The sequence below is a fragment of the Phocoena sinus genome, chromosome 19, assembly GCF_008692025.1.
Source record: "Phocoena sinus isolate mPhoSin1 chromosome 19, mPhoSin1.pri, whole genome shotgun sequence".
Taxonomy (NCBI): domain Eukaryota; kingdom Metazoa; phylum Chordata; class Mammalia; order Artiodactyla; family Phocoenidae; genus Phocoena; species Phocoena sinus.
The window spans coordinates 11,727,917-11,751,153 of NC_045781.1; the positions used below are offsets into that span (position 1 = coordinate 11,727,917).

The following is a 23,237-nucleotide window of genomic DNA, read 5'->3' on the forward strand; positions in this document are numbered from 1 at the left end:
CTTTAAGGAAGTGGAGGTGTTGCTCTGGAATGGATGCTGTCAGGAAGCAGGGGTAATTCTGATTGCCTATGGACTGAATTGTGTCCCCCCACCCCCAAATCCATACGTTGGATGCCTAACCTCCAGTGTGATGGTATTTGGAGAGGGGCCTTGGGGAGGTAATTAGGGTTCTGTGAGATCATGAGGGTGGGGCGCCCATAGTGAGATTAGTGCCCTTACAAAAGAGACTTAGAGAGCTTCCTCTCTATCCCCACCCTGTGAGGACACTTGGAAAGCAGCCATCTGCAAGCCATGAGGAAAGCTCTCACCAGAACTGGAGCTGCTAACACCCTGATCTCAGAACTGAATGAAAATAAATTTCCACTGTTTAAGCCGCCTCTATGGTATTGTGTTATGGCAGCCTGAGCTGACTAATACAGATGCCTTAATAACTCTTAACCATAGGGAGGGCAGACTACAGTGAGGCTAAAGCTATAATAGCTAAAGAGGCAGCAGCTATTCACATTAACTGGGAGAGGGGGATATTTAACATTTTGTGTTTTGTGGTTTGGACAATGTTTATGTTTTTCTGTGTTCAGACATTATTATGGAGTAGGCTTGATTTTGTCCTGATCCATGATGGTCAAAGAATGGCCTTAACTAAACCTGATGTTTTATGAAATTTTGTATGTTCAGTGGACAACATCATGACCTTTGCTGTGATGGCCAGGTAAGTGCCTGGATAACAGGGGAAACTTTCTTTTCTTTCTGGACAGAGTGAGGGTGGGAAGTATGACTTGCTTCTAGTCAGTAGAACATGGCAAAAGCAAAGTGAGTTTGCAGATACAACTGAGTTCCCTAATCAGTTGACTTTGGTTAATCAAAGGAGAAATTCTCCTGGATGGGCCTTCCTTAATCCCCAGCCCAATTAGACGTTTAACCACCAGACTGAAATAGAAGCAAGTCAATAAGCCCAGCCCATATTCAAGAGAAGAACCATTAGACTCCACCTCTGGACTGGAGGAGTGTCAAGGAATTTGTGGGCGCATCTAAAAACCACCACAGAGTTCAAAACTTTGGGGAGGAAAGAAGGGACTGTGGGCTGCTCTTCTTGGTGCTAAAAAATGGTTGCCTTTCTTCTGTGCTGCCGTTTCTCCCAGCCCTGAAGTAAAGGGGACTTCCACAAACCTCTCTGAAGAATCTGATGCAGGAGAGGAAATAGTCATTTGGAAAGAGAAGGGAGGGTGCCCAGACAGAGAGAGAAACAAATGTACAAAAGCTGTTGAGGTGACAGAATCCCTGAGAGCTCAGATATCAAGGAAGAGCCCTTTCCAAAGTTACGCAGTAATTTTGTGCTGGGTCTCCGAGTCCCTCCCTTTCCCACTGGGATTGCAGGATGAGGGATCATAATAGACAAGAAAGAACTTGTTTGCTCAAAGTTATGCAGGAGGGCACCCAAGGAGCTCCCTCAGCACTAAAAAAAATCTAGATGATTCTTCCATGATGTGTTTGTCCACCCTAAGGGACTTTTGAAAGGACAAGTAGAGCACCTAATCAACTAGCTGAAGAAATTCCGCAGTATCCCAGAAAAGGAAAGATATAAGGAGACAGAGTCGGGAGCCGGGGAGGGAGAGAGTGAAGGGTGGAATAAAAGAAAGAGAATTAAAGACAAAGAAATAAAATCAGAGAGTGTGACACAAGACCTTTATTGCTGGTGAATTGGTGGCTGCCAGGACCAGGAGGAAGAGGGGAATGAGAAGTAACCCCTTAATAAGTAGGGGGTTTCCTTTCGGGGTGATGAAAATGTTTTGCAAGTAGTTAGAGGTGGTGGTTGCACAACATTTTGAAATGCCAATGAATCGCTCACTCGAAAATGGTTATTTTATGTTTTATGAATTTCACCTCAAGAAAGAACAAAAACAAATCCTTTGGAGCGGCTGCCTAGGTTTAAGTCTTTGCTTTTCGACTTCCTAGCTGTGTGACTTTGGTCAAGTTACCGAACCTCTCTGTACCTTGTTTCCCACACTGTAACATGCGGATAAAAATAAAACCTACCTCGCAGGGTTACGCTGAAAAATTAAATGACAACTGAATGCAGAATAGTTAGAACAGAACTTTTACTGATTTTAACTCGTCACCATGCTCTATGGCTGTATTGGTTAACATTCTTTGGATTTCAAAGAAAGCCAAATATAAAGAAAGCGACAGAAGGCCCAATTGAGCTGACACAGGCAAGGAAAAGGATACATTAGAAAAATACTGGGTGTATCAGTTAGGATTAGGCTCAGCTGTATGGATGAAAAACCCTAACACAAGAATGGCTTGAACATGGTAAAAGTTTATTTCTCTCCCATGTAAAGGACGTCTGGCGTGGACAGTCCAGGATTAGAATGACAGTACCATGTACTCTTCAAGGACTTAAGTGCCTTTTGTCTTTCTGCTCTACCACTTTTTACATTTATTTTTATTTTTAAAATGTGGAGTATATAATGGCTTCTACTCCGATGTTGTGCCTTTTTCCACCTGGTTTCACTATTCTGCATGGTTCAAGGTTAGAATTAGCCGGAAGTGATGGTATGAAATATTTGGGAGGCAGAGTGAGGCTCGCAGCCATTCTTCTTTGAAGGCCGTCATAATTCAGAGGCAGAGGGAGAGAGACGCAGAGTCATTGGTGGGTTCTAATTTGTCCTGGATCTTATTTTCCTGCGTCCATCTCTCCTTCTGGACTGCTGGCCCTGCTGATCAAAAGTGGCCCCAAGCCCCCTACTAGATATTCCTGTTGAATTCACAGAGGTGGTAGCCCCCAAAAGCCAGCAATCTTTCAGAGAAATTCCTCCTCATGGTCTTTCTCTAACAGTGGTTGTGCCTAGCTTCCAGATTTCTGCAGCCTCTGACTCACTCATCGCTGCCAGGGCTGGTTAATGCCCTTTCTCTGATTCTTTGATTCCATGTTCAAATCTTTATCTTCCTATCCCCTCCCACCACCGTGTAAGACTTGAACCCCTATAATGAATTCCTCGTTCCAGAATCCTCACGGAGTTTTGTTCCATGAGTTTTTGAACTCTGATACAATTCTTTTTTTTTTTTTTCTGAATATCTGAAGATATTTACCATAGCATTATTTAAAGTCATCTACTCAACAAGAATTTCCTCTTCCCTCACTTTGGGCACTGCAACGTCGTCAGCGCTTCAAGGAGACACAGTCTTTGTGTTCAAGAAGGTTACATTCTAAATGGTAAGAGAGAGCAAGTACACGTCAAATAACAGCACATAATTCTTTCCTTGAGGTACATAACACATTCTAATTTCTAACATGCTTGCACCACTGAAGCCAAACTCTGGTATAATTGTTTTTTTTTTTTTTTTTGCGGTACGCGGACCTCTCACTGTTGTGGCCTCTCCCGCTGCGGAGCACAGGCTCCGGACGCGCAGACTCAGCGGCCATGGCTCACGGGCCCAGCCACTCCACGGCATGTGGGATCTTCCCGGACCGGGGCACGAACCTGTGTCCCCTGCATCGACAGGCGGACTCTCAACCACTGCGCCACCAGGGAAGCCCTGGTACAATTCTTAAGTCACTTCAAGACTCAAGATGACTCCTGGAGTTCTGGTCCCCATCTCCATATTGCAGGCCAGATGCAGAACCATGGTTGATGGGCAAAAGGGTGCTGTGGAAGCCAGACTCCAAGGTGACCCCATGATCCCACCTCCTGGTATTCACTCTCCTGAGCACTTCACCAGCCCTTGGTGGTTCCCCTAGCCCCGCCTACGTGTCTGTAGATAAGCCCACCATTAACCTCCCCTTGGTCAGGCCCTGTGAGTATGCCATCTACACCCTGCTGGGGCCTGACTGATGCAACAAGAGGGGACATTGCCCTGAAAATACCCAATCTGCACACCCCCCGAGAGTGAAAGCAGAAATGAACACATGGGACAATCCCATTGTTTTCTTTGCCTGGCTTCTTGGATCTAAACGACACCTTTGGGAATAAATCCCTGGATTCCTGGACACTTTGGGAAGGAGCGAGAAATGCTGGATTCTTACTAACACAGGTATGTGTGGTCTCAAGTGATTAATTGGAAAATAAAGGTGGTGTACTGTTTGTGTCCACTCAAAGTGAAAATGTTAAAGCCCTAATCCCCCAGTGTCATTGCATTAGGAGATGGGACCTCTGGGAGGAAATTAAGTTTAGGATGAGGTTGTGAGGGTGCAGCCCCCATCATGAGATTAGTGCCCTTATAGGAAGAGGAAGAGACGCCAGAACTTCCTCTCTCCACCATGTGAGGATATGGGGAGAAGGCAGTCATTTGCAAGCCAGGAACTCTGCCCTCACCAAGAACCAGAAATGCTGGCACCCTGATCTCAGACTTCCCATCCTCCAGAACTGTGAAAAATAAATGTCTGTAGTTTAAGACATCCAGTCTCTGGTGTTTTGTTATAAGATCTCGAGCTGACTATGACATGTACCATACTTATACCTCAATCTGGTGAAACGGGTCATGCAGGTGCGATTTAGCTGCACCCATTGGGCACATTTGTTTGCACGTTGCTGATCAAGCTTCCATCTCTATCACAGCTACCCAGTTTACCTAGGCTCAGCTGTTTCACACTTGGTATAGCTTTGCAGTTTCCATTGCTCAGGATATGAGAGCAAAACAGCACAGAATGGATGTCCTTGGCCCAGATCACTTGGGCTCATCTGACTCCATAGAGACACTTTAAACAACACAGTCCAGGCCAAGGAACCTTGGTGGCATCTGAAGAGTCTTAGTGGTATTAGGAGCTCCCCAAACTGTATCAGCCTCAGAATTCCCCTCCAGCTTCCTCTTGTGGTTTCCACTGTAGTGTTTGAAGTGGAGGAGACACAGAATAACATAACAGACACATAACAGGTGGCAGACATGTCCTGAATGGACATCTGAATGCGTCCACAAAAATAGGGGTGCTGTCCCAGTGAAACACATGGCTGATTTTTCTTTTTAAATTTTGGCCGCGCTGTGTGGCTTGCAGGATCTTAGTTCCCTGACCAGGGATTTGAACCAGAGCCCCTGGCACAGAAAGCTCTGAATCCTAACCACTAGACCACAGGGAACTCCTTAACTTCTATGCATATAGACAGCTGGCTTTGTGCAGTCATGGCCATTGCAGGTTGGATTCTTTGGGAAGCAGACTTTGAGATGATGTTTGGTGGGTGGGATATTTATTAAGGAGTGCGGCTGGGATCAACCAACACCTGTGGAAGGAAAAGGAAGACGAGGCAGTGGGCAGAGGAAGAAGTTAAGCTGCAGTGCGGTGTATATACAGGAAAAGTTGGCCTACACCGCTGCTGCAGAAACAAACAAAATACTGGAAAAGGATGAACAATGAGTGTGATTTGCTGATTCTATTTTCCCACACTCAAAACTAGACACGCAACTGGCATTAGCTCCAAAGTGAAAGAAAGTGAGTCCGGGGCTGAAATAAAAGTACACACACTGAATGGCAGCATCTGTGAAATTCACCTGTGGACCCACCCAACAAAAAGGAACTGCAAAGGAGTACAACTGTACAGCTCTATTCCTTAAACATGCTATTTCATTTTTTCCCAGCTTTCCTTTTCTCTTTTACAAAAACAAAACAAACCAAAATGAAACAAAAAACCTTTTTTCTCCCTAAAGTCAACAGCTTACCACGCACTGGTGGGTGTGCCCTCCTGCTAAAAGGCTCTTTTTGTGAGCCGAGGTGAATGCACTCTGAAAGAGGCTAACGACCACCCTGTGGGGGTGAGGGCAACGCACCTTGTTCAGCACGATCGGTCACATCTGGGGGTAAATATTATTATGCAGCATGTTTCCTCCTCGTTGGCTTAGATGTTTCTGATCCTAAATAAGTCTTTGGCTTTCCTTTTACACAGCTGAAGGCCCCACTGAGGCTTTTTTCTCCCCTAAAGAGAAGAGAGAGAGGAAGGGAGGGAGAGAGGGCTGGGGAAGGCGGGAGGCCCAAAGAAGAAAGAGAGAGCCTGACAGTAAGAGTCTGAGGTCGAGTACGGATCTTCTAGAACATTACAGATCAGCAAGATGGTAGCCTCTCTTCAGGGCAAATCGTGACAGCCGCAGAGACGCAGAAAGTCTGGGCTGCAGAGTCTGGGGCCCCTCCCTCCCTCACCTGCTGGCAGCCGGCATTCTCACCTCTCAACCGGCCTCGCAGTTGCAGCCCTTGTCCTGCAAGGAGGGACCACTAGCCCCATGGTGACCAGCTGGGTGCTACTTGCACGGTTGGCCAGTCTGAGCCTGCAGGGGTCACTGGCCAGAGCTGTCCGGCCCAACACCTGGCCCAGACACCTGCTGAGAATCAGCTCTCCTGCCGGTGCCAGATATATGCGTGGAAGGGACTAGTATCGCCAAGATTAGTGTTTGTTTTGTTTCTTTTTTTTCTTCCCTTTATTAAAAAATTATTCATTTATCAATTTTTGGCTGTGTTGGGTCTTCGTTGCTGCACACAGGCTTTCTCTAGCTGTGGCGAGCGGGGGCTACTCTTCGTTGAGGTGCGCGGGCTTCTCACTGTGGTGGCTTCTCTTGTTGCAGAGCACGGGCTCTAGGCGCATGGGCTTCAGTAGTTGTGGCGCGTGGACTCAGTAGTGTGGCTCGCGGGCTCTAGAGCGCAGGCTCAGTAGTTGTGGCACACAGGCTTAGCTGCTCCGTGGCATGTGGGATCTTCCAGGACCAGGGCACGAACCCGTGTCCCCTGCATTGGCAGGCGGATCCTTCCACTGTGCCACCAGGGAAATCCCTTGTTTTGTTTCCAAAAGAAGCAGTTTCAGCAGCAGGAGCCAGAACAGAGGTTATGCAATCAGAGGATCCGGCCAAGTGTGGAATGGGTGAAGGTGGTGGGGATGGGGAGAGGGAGGAGGAGGGGAGGGGAGAGGGAGGGGGAGGGGAGGGGAGAGGGAGGGGAAGGGAGGGGACAGGGAGGGGGAGGGGAGGGGAGGAGAGGGGAGGGAGGGAGAGGGGAAGGGAGGGAGGGAGAGGGGAGGGGAGGGAGGGAGGGAGAGGGGAGGGGAGAGAGGGAGAGGGGAGGGGAGAGGGAGGGGGAGGGGAGGGGAGAGGGAGGGGAGGGAGGGGAGGGGAGGGGAGGGAGGGAGAGGGGAGGGGAGAGGGAGGGGAGGGGAGAGGGAGGGGGAAGGGAGGGGAGAGGGAGGGGAGGGGAGGGGAGGGGGAGGGGAGGGGAGGGGAGGGGAGGGGAGGGGGATACTTCCTGGAATACTTCCGTAGCCTGTTGTCTTTTTAATTAAATTGTCTTTTAGTGAATATTTATTGAGTAGCCTCTCAGGGGGTGGGGACACAGCAAAGACTGAGACAAGTCCAGTGGGAGAGGCACTTACGCTGGAACAGTGACAGGCAAGCCAATATTTTCCCAGTACTAAATCAACCCAAGGGCCAGGTACCAGACAACTAGGACAGCCCCTATGCTCCAGAGCCCACTGGAATGATTCAGATTAGCTAGTCCTATGCAGCTGACTCTGCCCTGCCTTTCCCAGTAAAGGCTGTGGCCTGTGTCTTCCTCTTATTCCTTTCTGCCTCTTGACCAATGCTGCTTGCTGCCTTTTCCTGTGGCCCTGCGTGCTGTGCCTCTCATTCCTGGGGGGAATGTGGCCAACGTTAGACTTTTCTTGAATGGCATTGACCTCTCCATGTTATCACTCAGTCACCTCCATCAATTAGAATCCCATGGGCACAAATGAGACAGCCCTAGAGGCTGCAGAATCTGATCTTGTCAATGTGCTGAGCCTGGTCCCATCACTCCAGGGCTGGGGGTGGAGGGACAGAATGCACCGGCTCAGGGGACCCGCAGGGCAGAGTGGTGAAGAGCAGGGACTGAGCCACAGCACTGAGTCTGGATCATGACCCTGCCATTGTCCAGCGCTGTGAGTCTGAATGAGTTTCTTAAGCTCTCTGTCCCGCTTTCCCCATGTAGAATCCCTTCCTCCAAGGGTCACCGGGAGATTAACTGAGTTAATACTTGTAAGAAGCATGGAGCGTCTAGTGGCCCGTGGGAACGTGATACATGAGTTAGTTGTCATTACTGATCGACAAGGGTTTAGTCAGCATATGTGACATATTAATGTAGGCATAGGGACTCTAGCAAATAACAAGAAACTCAAAGCCCTTCTCCTCGTGGAATTGGTAACTTCTATCAGACGAGACAGTCTCAAAGCAAACAGCGTATTGAAAAAATAAGATGACCTCAGCTAGTGATAAATGCCATGAAGCAAATTAAAGAAGGAAGTATGATGGATACTGACTGGTGAGGGCTGCTTCAGATTGGGTAGTCAGAGAGGGCTTCTTGGAGGCGGTGACTTCTGAGAGTCGATCATGGGAAGGTGTGTGGAGGCATGTTCCTGGCAGAGGGAGCAGCAAGGGCAACGTCCTTAAGGTGAGAGCCAGCTTGACAAACTCTAGGAGCCATCAGAGGTGGCCTCTGACAATGACTCCTCCTACCCAAGTGACAGCTCCATGAGGACAGGGATTCTTACAGATATTTTCATTATTGTGATTATTTGCTTTGCTCCCTGTGGACCCCTCATCCTCCAGAATAGTGCCTGGCACATAATAGGGTTCATAATAACCATGTGTGGCCTACATAAGAGCTGTGTCTTCCAGGGATCCAAAATACTTGTGCATGATTTCTCCAGGTGGGCACGACAGTCACATTGCACAGTCATTTCAGGGCATTTGTGGGCTCCTGCTATCAATCTTTGGATCCCAGGCAAAGAACCCTCACTTCTCCAAATTTGGGGGTTGGGGGGCATATCCTTAAAGTCCTCAGTCATTCCTCTCTTGGGAGGGGACATGTTGAAATGATGGACTGGAGACAGATTGCCTGGGTGTTGCATCTTGACCGCTAGCTGGTGACCTTGAGAAGTGAATTTTTTTTTTTTTTTTTTTTTGCGGTACGCGGGCCTCTCATCGTTGCGGCCTCTCCCGTTGCGGAGCACAGGCTCCGGACGTGCAGACTCAGCGGCCATGGCTCACGGGCCCAGCCGCTCCGCGGCATGTGGGATCTTCCCGGACCGGGGCACGAACCCGTGTCCCCTGCATCGGCAGGCGGACTCCCACGGACTCCCAACCACTGCGCCACCAGGGAAGCCCCAGATAAGTGATTTTGAGGCAGGAGATAGATGGGCCCCAGGCTGAGCAGCTGGGACAGAAACTCCAAAATATCAATAGCAGGACAGTCGAGAGAGGAGGCCGGGCCCTGCCCAGATAATAGATAAAAGGCTCTTTATTCCTCGTTCTTGAAATCAAGGAGACCTCCCGGTCTATACATGCACAGAAAGGCTCCCTGGAAGTCAAAAAGCAATGGGGCGCCACCCCATAGTAAGTGATGCTAACTACCCATAGTCCTCTTTGCTAGAATCCATCTCGGCTAAGAGATGTACACACACACAGAGGAGGACCCTAAGTTATAGCAAATACGGACGCAGAACCAGGCAAAGCAAGATGATTGACCAAAGGAAACCCAGACGAAGTGCCCCATAAAAGTGATTCAAACTACCACGAGGGCATGACTCTCTCTGAGCCCACCCGTGTGTCTATCCACACATACTGTATTTTTTCTCCTAATAAATACTTTATTTGCTTCACTACTTTCCATTTCGATGTGGAAATTCATTTCTACGCAGCTGACGGGCCAGGGCCTTGTCACTGGTCACTGGCCTCTAGTGGTGTAGTGGCCAGGATTCAGCACTTTCACTGCTGTGGCCCGACCTCAGTCTCTGGCGGGGAACCAAAATCCTGCTTCAAGCCGCTGCAGGCCAAGGCCACCGGGGATCAACTTCACCCTCGGCATGGCTTCATCTCCCCCTTTGTAAAATGGAGATAATAGTTGTCCTTACCATGTAGGGTTGCTGTGGGACCAGATGAGATCTGTGCAAAGGACTTAGAACGTGCCTGGGACACAGTGCCAAGTGTTAGCCGCAATTATCATCACTGAGGCTTCTTGCTGGGATTAAGAGATCAAGTCTGTCGGGGCCTGACACGCAAGACACACTAGAAAAATACTGACTGAGTTGGCTGCTCGTGAGGCCTGGCCAGGTCGCCAACCCCTTTGATTGGATTGTATATCTCCTCCCTGCTGCCGCCTCTGTTTCTGCCTCAGGCAGGTCTCTGTGTCCTTCCCCGGACTGTTCTCTTCTCTTTGTGTCTCTTTGCCCCTCTCTCTGACTTTCTATCCCAGTCTTTTTGTGTTTCTCTGGCTCTCTACTCTGAATCTCTATTTCTTGCTTCTCTAGATCTCTCCAGGTCTCTCTCAGTCTTTACCTGTGTCTACACATCTCTGAGCATGTGTCTCTCTAGCTCTAGCTCTCCCTTTCTCTGTATGTGTCTCTCTCCATCTCTGGCTCTGTCTCTCCCTCTGTCTGTGTTTTGTGTCCTTCTCTGATGCCTTCTCCCTGTTTCTCTGGGTCCTAGTTAATCATTCCCTGCCTCCTCCCTCCCCCTCATCCTCTCCCCACTTCACTCTTTTCATCTCTTTGACACTTTGTCTCTTTCTCTCTCTCCTTGGCTCTCTTACTCTCCCTCTTCCTCCTTCTCCCTCCCTCTCTCCCTCCCTCTCTCTCCCTCCTTCTCCCTCCCTCCCTCTCTCCCTCTCCCTCCTTCTCTCCCTCTCCCTCTCCCTCCCTCTCCCTCTCCCTCCTTCTCTCCCTCTCCCTCTCCCTCCCTCTCCCTCCCTCTCCCTCCCTCTCCCTCCCTCTCCCTCTCTCTCCCTTGCTCTCCCTCTCTCCCTCTCCCTTCTTCTCTCCCTCCTTCTCTCCTTCTCCCTCTCCCTCCCTCTCCCTCCCTCTCCCTCTCTCTCCCTTGCTCTCCCTCTCTCCCTCTCCCTCCTTCTCCCTCCCTCTCCCTCTCTCTCCCTTGCTCTCCCTCTCTCCCTCTCCCTCCTTCTCTCCCTCCTTCTCTCCCTCTCCCTCTCCCTCCCTCTCCCTCCCTCTCTCCCTCTCCCTCTCCCTCTCTCTCCTTCTCTCCCTCCCTCTCCCTCTCCCTCCCTGTCCCTCTCTCTCCCTTGCTCTCTCTCTCTTTCTCTCTCTCCTTCTCTCTCTAACTCTCCCTCTCCCTCTCCCTCTCTCCCTCTCTCTCCTTCTCTCTCTCCCTCTCCCTCTCCCTCCCTCTCCCTCCCTCTCCCTCTCTCTCCCTCGCTCTCTCTCTCCCTCCCTCTCCCTCTCTCTCCCTCGCTCTCTCTCTCCCTCCCTCTCTCCCTCCCTCCCTCTCTCTCTCCCTCTCTCCCTCTCTCCCTCTCCCTCTCTTCCTCTCTCTCCTTCTCTCTCTCCCTCTCTCTCTCTCTCTTGATTTTGGTCACTCTGAAATCGCTTTCTCTTGCTCTTTTCTTACTTAACACACATTGCTTGTTGTTGTTTTTGCCCCATACGTACCCATCTGGCTTGCTGCCCACGGAGGGAGTAAGAGGGAGCTGATTATGTAACTGTTTGTTAGGAGTTCAAGGGACGTGGAGGAGGCCAGAGAGGAACATTTTCTCCCTTCTCACCCTCTTAGCCTCTCCTTTTGTCAGCCTGGCCTCAGACACGCCTCTCCAGCTCCATTCTTCCTGGATTGGGTGGAGAGATCCGATAACTGGCTCCCTCACCTGGAGAGAGTAGAGACTAAAGGATCTGTAAAACTGAGGAGAGAAGGGAATGAATGTTTATTAGATGGAGATTCTCCTGTGTCAGGAGAAACTGGGCATGGGGACTGACTATGTGAACATACTGAAAGGAGAATAGCTGTAGTAAGAGAAAGGGGGTCTCTGATCATTGATGTGTGAGGGGACATCCAGGTAATACATAGATTCAATATTTCCCCCTCAGGAGGAACATGTTTAGAAATTTGAGATTCAGAGAATACAGATCTAAGTTTAAATTTTAGCTGTGTCATTTTATAGCCATGTTGTTTTTTCATTTTAATAAAGATTTCTGAACGTAAAAACCAGAAACATTTCTTGTAAAATTGGTTTCATGGTGCTGAACTCTTTTAACGTTTGCTTGTCTGTAAAACTTCTGATCTCTCCATCAAATCTGTGAAAGCCTTGCTGGCTAGAGTAGTCTCAGTTGTAGCTTTTTCCCTTTCATCACTTTAAATATATCATGCCTCTCCCTTCTGGTTTGCAGAGTTTCTGCCGAAAAGTCAGCTGACAGCCTGATGAATGTTCCTTTTTATGTAATTTGTTGCCTTTCCTTTGCTGGTTTTAATATTCTCTCTTTACCTTTAATTTTTGCCATTTTAATTAGTTATGTGTCTTGGTGTGGTCTTATTTGGTCTTGATCCTGTTTAGGACTCTCCATGCTTCCTGGACCTGGATGTCGTTTCCTTACCCAGGTTAGGGAAGTTGTCAGTTATTCTGTTTTCAGATATGTTCTCTGCTCTGTTCTCTCTTCCTTCTCCTTCTGGGGCCCTTGTATTGCAAATATTAGTATGCTTGATGTTGTCCTAGAGATCTCTTAAACCGTCTTCAATTTTTTTTTTTTTCGGTATGCAGGCCTCGCACTGTTGTGGCCTCTCCCGTTGCGGAGCACAGGCTCCGGACGCGCAGGCTCAGTGGTCATGGCTCACGGGCCCAGCCGCTCCGCGGCATGTGGGATCTTCCCGGACCGGGGCACGAATCTGTGTCCTCTGCATCGGCAGGCGGACTCTCAACCACTGCGCCACCAGGGAAGCCCTGTCTTCAATTTTTAAAATTCTTTTTTCTTTTCTCTGATCAGCTTCAGTGATTTCCACTACTCTGTCTTCCACCTTGCTGATCTGTTCCTCTGTATCATCTAATCGACTGGTGATTCCTTTGAGTATATATATATATTTTTTTTTTTTTTTTTTTTTTTTATGCGTTACGCGGGCCTCTCACTGCTGCGGCCTCTCCCGCTGCGGAGGACAGGCTCCGGACGCGCAGGCCCAGCGGCCATGGCCCACGGGCCCAGCCGCTCCGCGGCATGCGGGATCCTCCCAGACCGGGGCACGAACCCGCGTCCCCTGCACCGGCAGGCGGACTCTCAACCACTGCGCCACCAGGGAAGCCCTTGAGTATATTTTTAATTTCAGTTATTGTACTATTCAGCCCTGTTTGGTTCTTCTCTATTAACTCTTTGTTAAAAATTTCTAACTTCTCACTCTGTCCATTCGATCTTCTCCTGAGTTCTTTGACCATCTTTATGACCATCTTTATGACCATCTTTATGACCATCTTTATGACCATCTTTGACCTTGAACTCTTTATTGGGCAGATTGCCTGTCTCCACTTCACTTAGTTCTTCTTCTGGGGCTTTATCTCGTTCCTTCATTGGGAACATATTCCTGTCGCCTCATTTTGCCTAATACACTGTTTTTATTTCAATGTACTTGGTAGGTTATGTTTCCCGACCCTGGAGAAGTGACCTTTTGTGGGAGGTGTCCTATGCAACCCAGTAGTGTACTCCCCTCTGGTCACCAGTACTGTTTGATCTAGGGTGCCCCTTATGTGTGCTGTATGAGCCCTCTGGTAGTAGTGGGCTGTGGTCTGGGAGATGTGGCTAGCCCCAGTCTGGTTGGTTGCCAGGCCCTGCCTTGTGTAGAGGTGGCCAGCCACTAGTGGTTGGGGCTGAGACACAAGATGGTGGCTGGTTGTGGAGCTCCAGGGGGTCCTGGTGCTAATGCTGGCTCACTGGTGGGCAGGGCTAGGGCTCAGGGGGTCCTGGGGCTGATGCCAGCCTGCTGGTGGGTGTGCCGGGTTCTGACAGGGCAGGCTGCAGGATTGCTGTGGTCCTAGGGCTGCTGTCCTCCAGTTGGTAGGTGGAGCCAGGCCCAGGGGGTCCTGGGGCTAGTGTCAGCCACTGATGGGTCTTGGGGTCACTGACTGCAAGGCCCTGGGTGCCTCAGAGTTAGTGTCAGTCTGCTGGTGGTTGGGGCTGGGTCCAAATGGCTGGCTGTGAGGCCTCAGGGGCCCTGGCACTAGTGCTGGTGCACTGATGAGTGGGGCTGGGTCCTGGGGTGGCTGGGGGCTCTGGGGGTCCTACAGCAGCTGGCCTGCTGACGGGTGGGGCTGTGTCCCCACCCAATTAGTTGCTTGGCCTGAGAAGTCCCAGCAATGGTGTGTAAAGTCTGGCGGGTGGGGGACAGTGTTGGCTCCTGAGGCTAATGAGCTAAAGAGAGGATTTAAAAATCGTATTTGCCAACACCAAAGTCCTCACGGTAGAACGAGCCCCTCAGAATGGCTGCCCCAGTGTCTACGTCTCCAAGGTGAGCTCCAGTTGTCTCCTGCCTCTCCAGGACCCCCTGGGCCTGGCTCCACCTACCAACTGGAGACTGCCCTGTCAGACTCTCCAAGATCAGCAGGTGGGTCTGACCTATACTCCTTTCATAGTACTGCTTCTGCCCCGGCCTCAGAGCATAAGGTTTTGTGTGCCCTTTAAGAGTGGAGTCTCTGACCTCTTCCCTGGTGGCGCAGTGGTTAAGAATCCACCTGCCAATGCAGGGGACACGGGTTCGAGCCCTGGTCCGGGAAGATCCCACATGCCTCAGAGCAACGAAGCCCGCGAGCCACAACTACTATAGAAACCCACTGCATCTTTATAATAACCCTAAAAAGTGGGTGTTATCATGACCCCAGAGATGCTGGAGGCAGCTGAGGCGGAGGGGTGGTGGGACCGGAACACTCTCCCTGCTCCCATTATCCCGTGCAGCTCTGACCCTCCCTCCCGCCCTCCTCTCTGCCCACGGGAAAGCACGTCTGCCTGGGCGAGGCCATGGCCTGCATGGAAATCTTTCTCTACTTCACCTCCATCCTTCAGAACTTCTCCCTACGCTCGCTGGTGCCACCCGCTGACATCGACGTCACGCCCAAGGTCTCGTGCTTTGGCAACATCCCTCCGACCTATGAGCTCTGCCTCACGGCCCGCTGAGCGCCCCCTGTTGGATGTGGCAGGAACCGTCCGAGAACAGAGCCCTGCCCACGTGTCCACGCGCACCCAAGCTCTTCACCTTCCTGAATTCTCACAACAGTCCTAAGATAAGGCACTATTACACTGTCAAGGGACACAGGTCAGCGAGGTTCACCCAGAAATAGGGAGCTGTGTGTCTTCTACATCCAGCAGAAAAGCAACGCTCTGTCCAAGACTTCGGCAACGGCTTGCAGATTTTAAGTTCATTTGTTCACCTCCAGCTAGGTTTCTGACTGTACCAAATTCTTGTTGTAGATTCCATACCTTTATGTTGTTCCTTTGACTTTTCCCTGATAAAGACCAAAGGCAGCCAATGAAGAATAAGCATAATAAATTTTTAAATGGTATAGTGCATTAGAAAAGCAAAGCAGGGAAATGGGCTAGGGAATTCCAGAATTGGAATTTTCAGTTGGTGGCATGGGTGGTTTCACAAGGCAGTGAGGAGAAAGCTGTGCAGATATCTGGGAAGGGAGCGCTCCTGGCAGAACAATTAAGAAGAGAAAAAAAAAAAAAAAAGAAGAGCAGAGTCATAAGGCAGAAGACTATGTGTGTGCCTGAATCCACAAGGAGACACGTGGCTGGAGCAGAGGAGGAAATGAGAGAGTAGGAGTGAATGAGATGAGGCAAAGGGTTAAAGGGCTGGATTGTGTGGGGCCTCGTGGCCTTTGGTGAGGACCTGAGCGAGATGGAGGTCTTTGGGAAGGTTGGGGAACATAGGGTGACATGTATCGACATGTTCTGAATGGCTCGCTCTAGCTATTATACAATGAATAAACTGAGGGAGGGAGGGGGGACAAAATCAGGGACCAATTAGGAAGCTACTATAAGCAGTGACGTTGGCTCAGACACAGCAGAACCAGTGGAGGTGGGGAGAAGATGATGGATTTGGGATTTATTATGATGCATGAGATTGCAGGGTTTGCTAATGTATCGAACACAGGGCGTGAGTGAAAGAGGGGTTTCAGGTATCACTCTAGGGATAACAGCTCATCCTTTATAACTTCTTTCTCAACAGAATACCTCCCAGAGACTCCCAAGTCCCCTAACAGTCGAGGTTCCTATTTTTAATCAACATAAAATGTCTTTGGCTAATTTAAGTAGAAAAGTCTGCTAGCTACTGGAAGGTGATTGGTTAGCCCACAAAATCAATAGGAATTCTGGAAAGCTAGGCTAAGAATATGAGTAGGAAGAAAAAGAGCTATGCCAGGAGGACATCAGCCAAGGTAATGACCAGAACCATCCAGCTAGGGGCTGCCGCTGCCACTGCCACCCCACCCAGTCCCCAGGCACTGAACACTACTGCTTTGGGACTCTTGACCCACTGAAGCCACTGTGGACAACTTCCTAATCGTGTCTGTGTTTTTGTGTCACTTCCTCCAGCAAGAGTCAAAGTTCCCAGCAGTATGATCCGGTTAGCCAAGCCACAGTCAGAATGTGGTGAGGAAGAATTAATGGTTACCCCTTCAGCTGCTGTGGTGGGAGACAAAGACTTTCCCTGATGAAAAGTCACACAATATGGGATCTTCTAAAATTGGAAGAGTTTTGAGACTGGGTATGGGATAAAGAACAAATGCCATGATGGACGGTATGTAAATTGAGTCCTTCAGGAAACAGAGGTTCAGACAGAGCTGGGAGTGCATCATTTTATTGGGGGATAATGTGTGGGAAAGACAAAAGAGGAAGAAAGCAGAGTGGGTCAGGAAGTCTTCAGACAAGGATACAGATCTGACACCCATGAAAGGAAAGAAGGGAGGGAGAAGAGTTGGGCAGTGAGAGACTAGGACCACTATGGAGAGTCACCTAATGGGTACCTCTGTAGTGAAGATTGCTGCTAGGGGTATCTCACGTTGGACAAGAAATGGTCATGCCTTGTACCCACCTTCACTTTTATTGATGAGGAGAGTCAATTAGAAACTTCCTAGAAATTCCAAGAGCTATAAGGCACTGCAGTCATTCAACAAACATCCCTATTCTAAATGGGGCCCTGTGGAAGGAACTGAAGCCATAATGGTGACCAGGATAGATCCATTCAGTGACCACATGGGGCTCACAGTGAAGTGAAAGACTAACATCTCTGGACAGTGACAGCAAGAGTAGCCAGGGCTCTGATGGAAGGACAGGATAGTGTCGAAGGCTATGATTCAAGAAGAGAAGCCCAAGGGTTTGGGGTGACACCAGATGGTATGAGAAAGTTTTGAGAGAGTCGATATCCCTTTTATTTCCTTGGAGTAAATTCTTCTCAGAAATTAGGTGAATCGATTGTCTTTATACTTTCACTGGTAGGAAGAACACATTAGGATATATGAGTCAGAGAGGACATTTTCTTTATTTATTTTTTTGGCTTTTAAAAAGGTTTTATTGGGATATAACTCACATGTCAAAAAATTCGCCCACTTAAAGTGTATAATTAAATGTTTTTTGATACATTCATAGATAGGTGCAATCATCACTGCCGTCGATTTTGGAACATTTTCATCACCTCAAAAATAAACCTCATACCTTCTAGGTGTCACTCCCCTGCTCTGTCACCCCACCCCCACCCTAAGCAACAACTAATCTACTTTCTATCTGTATAGCTTCTCTGTTCTTGACTTTCATATAAATGGAATCATGCAATATGTGATCTTTTGTGACTGGCTTCTTTTGCCTAGCACAATGTTTTCAAGGTTCCTGCTAGTGACAGTATGTATCAGTACTTTATTCCTTTTTATGGCTGAATACAATTCAATTGTATGGATATACCATATTTTGCTTATCCATTTTTCTGTTAATGGATGTATTAGCTTGCTAAGACAGGTAGTTTCCTAGGTACCATATCAAAGTATCACAAACTGAGTGGCTTTAAAAAAAAAAAACCAGATGGGCTTCCCTGGTGGCACAGTGGTTGAGAGTCTGCCTGCCGATGCAGGGGACACGGGTTCGTGCCCCGGTCTGGGAAGATCCCACATGCTGCGGAGCGGCTGGGCCCGTGAGCCATGGCCGCTGAGCCTGCGCGGCCGGAGCCTGTGCTCCGCAACGGGAGAGGCCACAACAGTGAGAGGCCTGCGTACCGCAAAAAAAAAAAAAAAGCCAGAAACTTTGGCCATGGCTCAAGACTTGGCTCCTGAAAATAACCCCCACTGGCCTTCAAAGTCAAATGCTCTGGGGGCTCATCTTCCTGCAGCAGGACTCCCTGGCTGGGGAGCCCAATGTGGGGTTTGGAACCCCTCGGTCCTTGGCAGGAACCTCTACAATTGTAATTGTCCTCCTGTTTGTGGGTTGACCACCTGGGGGTATAGGTCTTGACTATGCAGCATCTCTGCCCTTCCTACCCATGTCATTGTGGTTCCTTCTTTATACCTTTAGTTGTAGAAGATCTTTTCTGCTAGTTTTCAGGTCTTTATCATCAACACTTGCTCTGTAAATAGTTGTAATTTTGGTGGGCCTGTGGGATGAGGTGCGCTCAGGGTCTTCCTGCTCTGCCATCTTGGCCACTTTAACAGGTGTTCTATTAATAGTTGCTAAATAAATGAACCACGTGTCCAAATTTTTTTTCCATTTCCCGGTCCTACTCTGAATAGTCTCTCCTCTTAATAGCATAGCTTTTCTAACACTCTCTCCAATGAAAGTTACTCATTCAACCACCTCCAATGAGTCTCAGGGTCAGAACTAGGGTCAATACCTCTTATGTCTCAATACCATTTTGACACCCTTGAGCACAGACATAACAGGTGTTTTTAAAATTTTGTCTGCTAAATTCCAACATTAGGGTCATGCTAGGGTTGTTCTCCATCAATTTCCTTTTCTCGAGTATGGTTATATTTTCCTGTATCTTCATATGCCTAGTAATTTTGGATTTTATCCTGGATGTTGCAAGTGGTACATTGTAAAGACTCTGGATTCTGTTATGTTCTGCTGAAGAATATTGATTTATTTTGTTTTGTTTTCAGGGAGCAGTTAAATTTGACTGAGCTCAAAGGCTCAGCTCTGAAATCTTATTTCAGTTCTTTTAGGCTTGGCTGACACCACTTGGAGTTTTCCAGCACATAAATAGGTCAACAATCAGTCAGAAATTTGGACAGAGTTTATACATAGAATTTGGGGCTCCCCCTCTCTGTCTCTCTCCTTTTTTGAGATTCTACCACCACTACCACCAGGTGTTATAATCACCCTAAACTCTGTCCTCTGGTTCTTCAAGTCAGAAAAATTCCAATGTTTCTATCTGTGTTTTAGCCACCTCCACAGCACCTTCCATGGCTTGCCTTCAGGCCAAAATGTATAATAAACAGAAAATTCTCTTCCTCTAGCTCCCTTCAGTATCTGCCTGCTTTATTCACTTTTCAGCAATTTCAGGGAATTGGGGTTTATTTTAATGTTTTATTCTGAGTTTATAGCTGTTATTTTCAGGATACTTGTCCCTATAGAAGCTACTCAACCATAACCGGAATCAGAAACTCCTCAGAGCACGTCTAGAGTATGACCACTCCATCCACTTATAAAAATTCTTTCTTTTTTGAGTCTGCCTCCTTCATCTCTGTCATCTAGCAAACTTTCCCCCCTCTCTCTACTCCAAGACCTGACATTCTTCTGAGAAGGAGCCTCTTCAGTGGCCATGGCTGTCCAAACAATCAGAGAAAAGGAAACTTGACTGTGTTCTCTTCTTTGGCCTCACTAATTCCAGCCAACACTCCCACCAGCCCTACCCTAATCCTTGTCATCACTGAAATCTGAAACACAAACATCTCACTCCCTGACCAAACCCCTTGTTCTCCAGGCTCACTCATCATTTCACTGCCAATAGCCTGGATGGTAACACTGGTTGAGCAGGTCTTTGGTTAATGTTCCAAAGAATACAAAAACAATAAAAGGTCAAGTCTCCTCCCTATTAAGAGACCTTTTAAATATACATTTGTAACATTTTGGAATGTTTTATTTCAGGCTTACAAGGAAGTTTTTCAAAAACCACAGGCTATCAAGATTTAAATTTAAAACAAGAAGGCTAACCTAAGATTCTCATTTGGGGAATTCCCTGGTTGTTCAATGGTTAGGACTCCATGCTTTCACTGCCAAGGGTGCGGGTTCAGTCCCTGGTCAGAGAACTAAGATCCCACAAGCCGCACAGTGTGGCCAAAAAAAAAAAAAAAAAAAAAAAAAAAAAATCTCATTTGGAAATTTGTTGGAACTAGTTAGAGATGGTGGTTTCTCAACACGGTGAATGTACCAAATGCTGCTGAACATTTTATGGTGTATAAATTTCAGTTCAATTTTTAAAAAAAGATTCTCATTTGGACAGCATCATACATTTCAGGCACACTTGTGGGCATGAGCCAGGTTTCTCCTAAGAGTTTTGGGTCAGGCTAGGGGGTAGAGGATAGAGAGTTGATAAGGTTGGGACAGGGAACGGGGAGGTGTTACTGTGAAAGATACCTGTTCTGTTCCATCCATCTCACATATCTAAGACCTGGCTTGGACCGCCCTGCTCTCTTCCCTTACCTGTGAACTCATCCCACAAGACCCAGTTCAAATGACACCTCCCCTACCAGGCCTTCCCAATCCTCAACCGTAAGTAGTAATTTATTACTAATAATTACTAATTAAAACTAATGGCATCATTGAGGACTTTAATTTATCCGGGTCTGCTCTCCCACTAGCCTAAGAAACCCCTAAGAGCAGGGACTATGCCATGGTTCAACATGTCCAAAGTTGAGCTCGTTTTCTCTTGCCTCAGACCTGCCCTTGACCTGTGTCCCCAAACCAATAAACAACACTACCATCTCTCCCCAACGCTAGCCTCCTCCCTCACCACAGCAAAGTCAACATAGAACCAAGTAAGAATTAGTTCTTCCTTCCGTATCTTTCTCCAACCCACCCTCTCTCCCCATCTCCATGGTCCTGTCCTCTCTCACCTGTAGAAGTCACTTCCTCGTCTCTCGGCTTATGGTCTCATCTCCAAAACTCTGAAGAATCTTTCTGAAACACAAATCTGACCATTTTGTTCCCCTGCTTAAAAGCCTTCTGTGACTCCCTGTAGCTTCAGGACAGAGTCCAAACTCCCCCAACCCAGTTGCATATGGTCCACCAGATCGGACACCTGCTCATGGCTCCAGACTCACCAGTGAACATGGCCCCAAATCTCTGCTCTAACAAGCTCTCAACCATGCTCCACGGGCCTCTGGCCTTTATACAAGCTGATTCCTCTGCCTGGAACTCTCCCTCCCAACTCTCCCTATCCTTCCATGGAAAAATTCCTACTGATCCCTCTAGTGGTTTACCCAGAAGCTACAAGGTTGAATCAGGTGTCCCAGCCCTGAGCCCCGCCATCTTGACCTTGACCTTTCTGCCTGTGCCCGCCCCATCTTGACCTTGACCCCTCTGCCTGTGCCTCCTCATCCCAGCACTATCCATTCTGAGCTGTCATTGCCTGGTGACTGATCTGTCTCCCCCTCTGGAGTGAGAGCTCCATGAGGGCAGGTCCCAGGGCTGTCTTGGTCACCCCTGTGCTCTCAACATCACCCAGCACAAGCTGGCATGAAGTAGTGGGTTCAGTAAACACTGGTTGAATGCCTCTATTAAAAGGCTTAAGAGCCTGGGGATAATATTGTGGGAAAGAGAATTTTCTGAGAAGAAGTTGATCCAATGGGAGTGACCTACCTCAGAATGTTCTCAGGACACATCTGTCCTACGGAAGTTTTTCTACTTAGTATGACCCTTGAAGACTGAAGGAGGTAATATCCTGAAAAATAAGGGAACTATTTGCTTTTTTTTTTTAAGAAGGGAAATGGAGGGACTTCCCTGGCTATCCAGTGGTTAAGTGTTCACCTTCCAATGCAGGGGGTGTGGGTTCGATCCCTGGCGGGGGAGGTAAGATTCCACATGCCTCACCAGCTAAAAAGCCAAAACATAAAACAGAAGCAATATTGTAACAAAATCAATAAAGACTTAGGGAAATGGAGCTGGGCCAGGTCTCTTGGAATCCAAACACAGACAGGAACAAGCAGATCTCAGAAATTCCCATGTTCACAACATGGCCCGCATGCCAACATACCACACCAGAATACACACACACAAACACCCACACACTTATGTATAGTCACAAGTTGTACATGCGCACACATGGATGTGAATGCACAGTCTACGTGTTGGACCCAGAGACACACATGTAAATATCCCCCAACAGACATATATGCCAAAGCATGTACTCATGTTACCCACAGGCAGATTGGCATGCATTCAGGCAATGGACACATTCACATCCTGTAAGGCACTCACACAGATGTGCACATATAGCCATAAAGAGGCATGGATACTCACTTATGCACCAACACGCACAGCACAAAGATGCATAAGTGACAGGGGTCCTGTAACTCTTTGTTCCGGCAGTGTTGGCCCTTTGAGTTTACCTTGTTCTTTGTTCCTGGATCACGCCACACATACCTGGGCTTAGTCTTCACAGTTGGTGTTTACCAGGGGTAACCAACATTATTAAGGAAAAATGTCAGTGAGGGAGAAAGAGCAGGACCACTCCTCTTTTCTCTACTCCCACTTTCAGCATCCTAGAGCCCCTCTCTGTTCCCGACACTGGAGTTTACCCAAATCTCTCCTGACATAGTTCTCTCTGCCTGCTAATAACAGCCCTGACACACCAGGAATCACGCCTAACGGGGACTTCACACACCCTCAAATACAACTTTCTCTTCCCAAATACTCCCTTTCCACTGGTGCGGAAACCCAATCGCAGGAAGGGGAAGTGAGTGCAGAGCAGGAGAGAAAGGGTTCACACGTGTGCCCCTTGCCCACTCTCTGTTTTCTGTCCTCAGTATACCCACATGTAAAATGGGAAACATCAATAATAATAATAATAATAATGGAAATGATACAATCAATGTAGAGGGCTTCCCTGAGGATCTGGGTAGGGAACCACTGGGGCTCTCTGTGAATTCTAATCCTTGAGACAGCTGGGATTTTTCAGTATCATATTGGTGTTTATTACTATTTCCAAGCCCTGGCCAGTCCCTCTGCCAGCTGAGACCGTGAGTTACTCTTCTCCAGTTCTGTGGGAAGTTCCATGGAAGTGCATCTATGGTCTTCTACCTCTTGCCCAACCACAGATAGTCAGTTCTATGACCCCTATCCTGACCTCACTTTGAGGTTCCAATGAGAATTTTGGGAATCAAGAGGCAGCATTGTGTCCAGAGTAAAAGCAGATCAACATCTGGGGTCAGATTCCATGATCCAGCTGGACTCTCCTCCCAGGAACACCACATGCACAGCCCGGGGTCCTTTCTCACCTCAAGACCCTCAAACCCATTCCCTGGAATCTCCCCCCACTATGAGACCCTTCAG

General features: G+C 48.3%; 1 long non-coding RNA gene across 1 annotated transcript in view; it reads right to left on the reverse strand.

Annotated features, from left to right (window-relative positions):
* Window positions 1-2,308: 2,308 nt before the first annotated feature.
* Window positions 2,309-23,237, reverse strand: part of LOC116743609 — a 36,527-nt gene continuing 15,598 nt past the window's right edge. Inside the window, exons 3-4 of the long non-coding RNA XR_004346822.1 lie at window positions 3,151-3,207; window positions 2,309-3,111 (exon numbers count right to left, since the gene is read on the reverse strand). This is a non-coding gene — a long non-coding RNA (uncharacterized LOC116743609). The remainder of the gene's footprint in view (window positions 3,112-3,150; window positions 3,208-23,237) is intronic.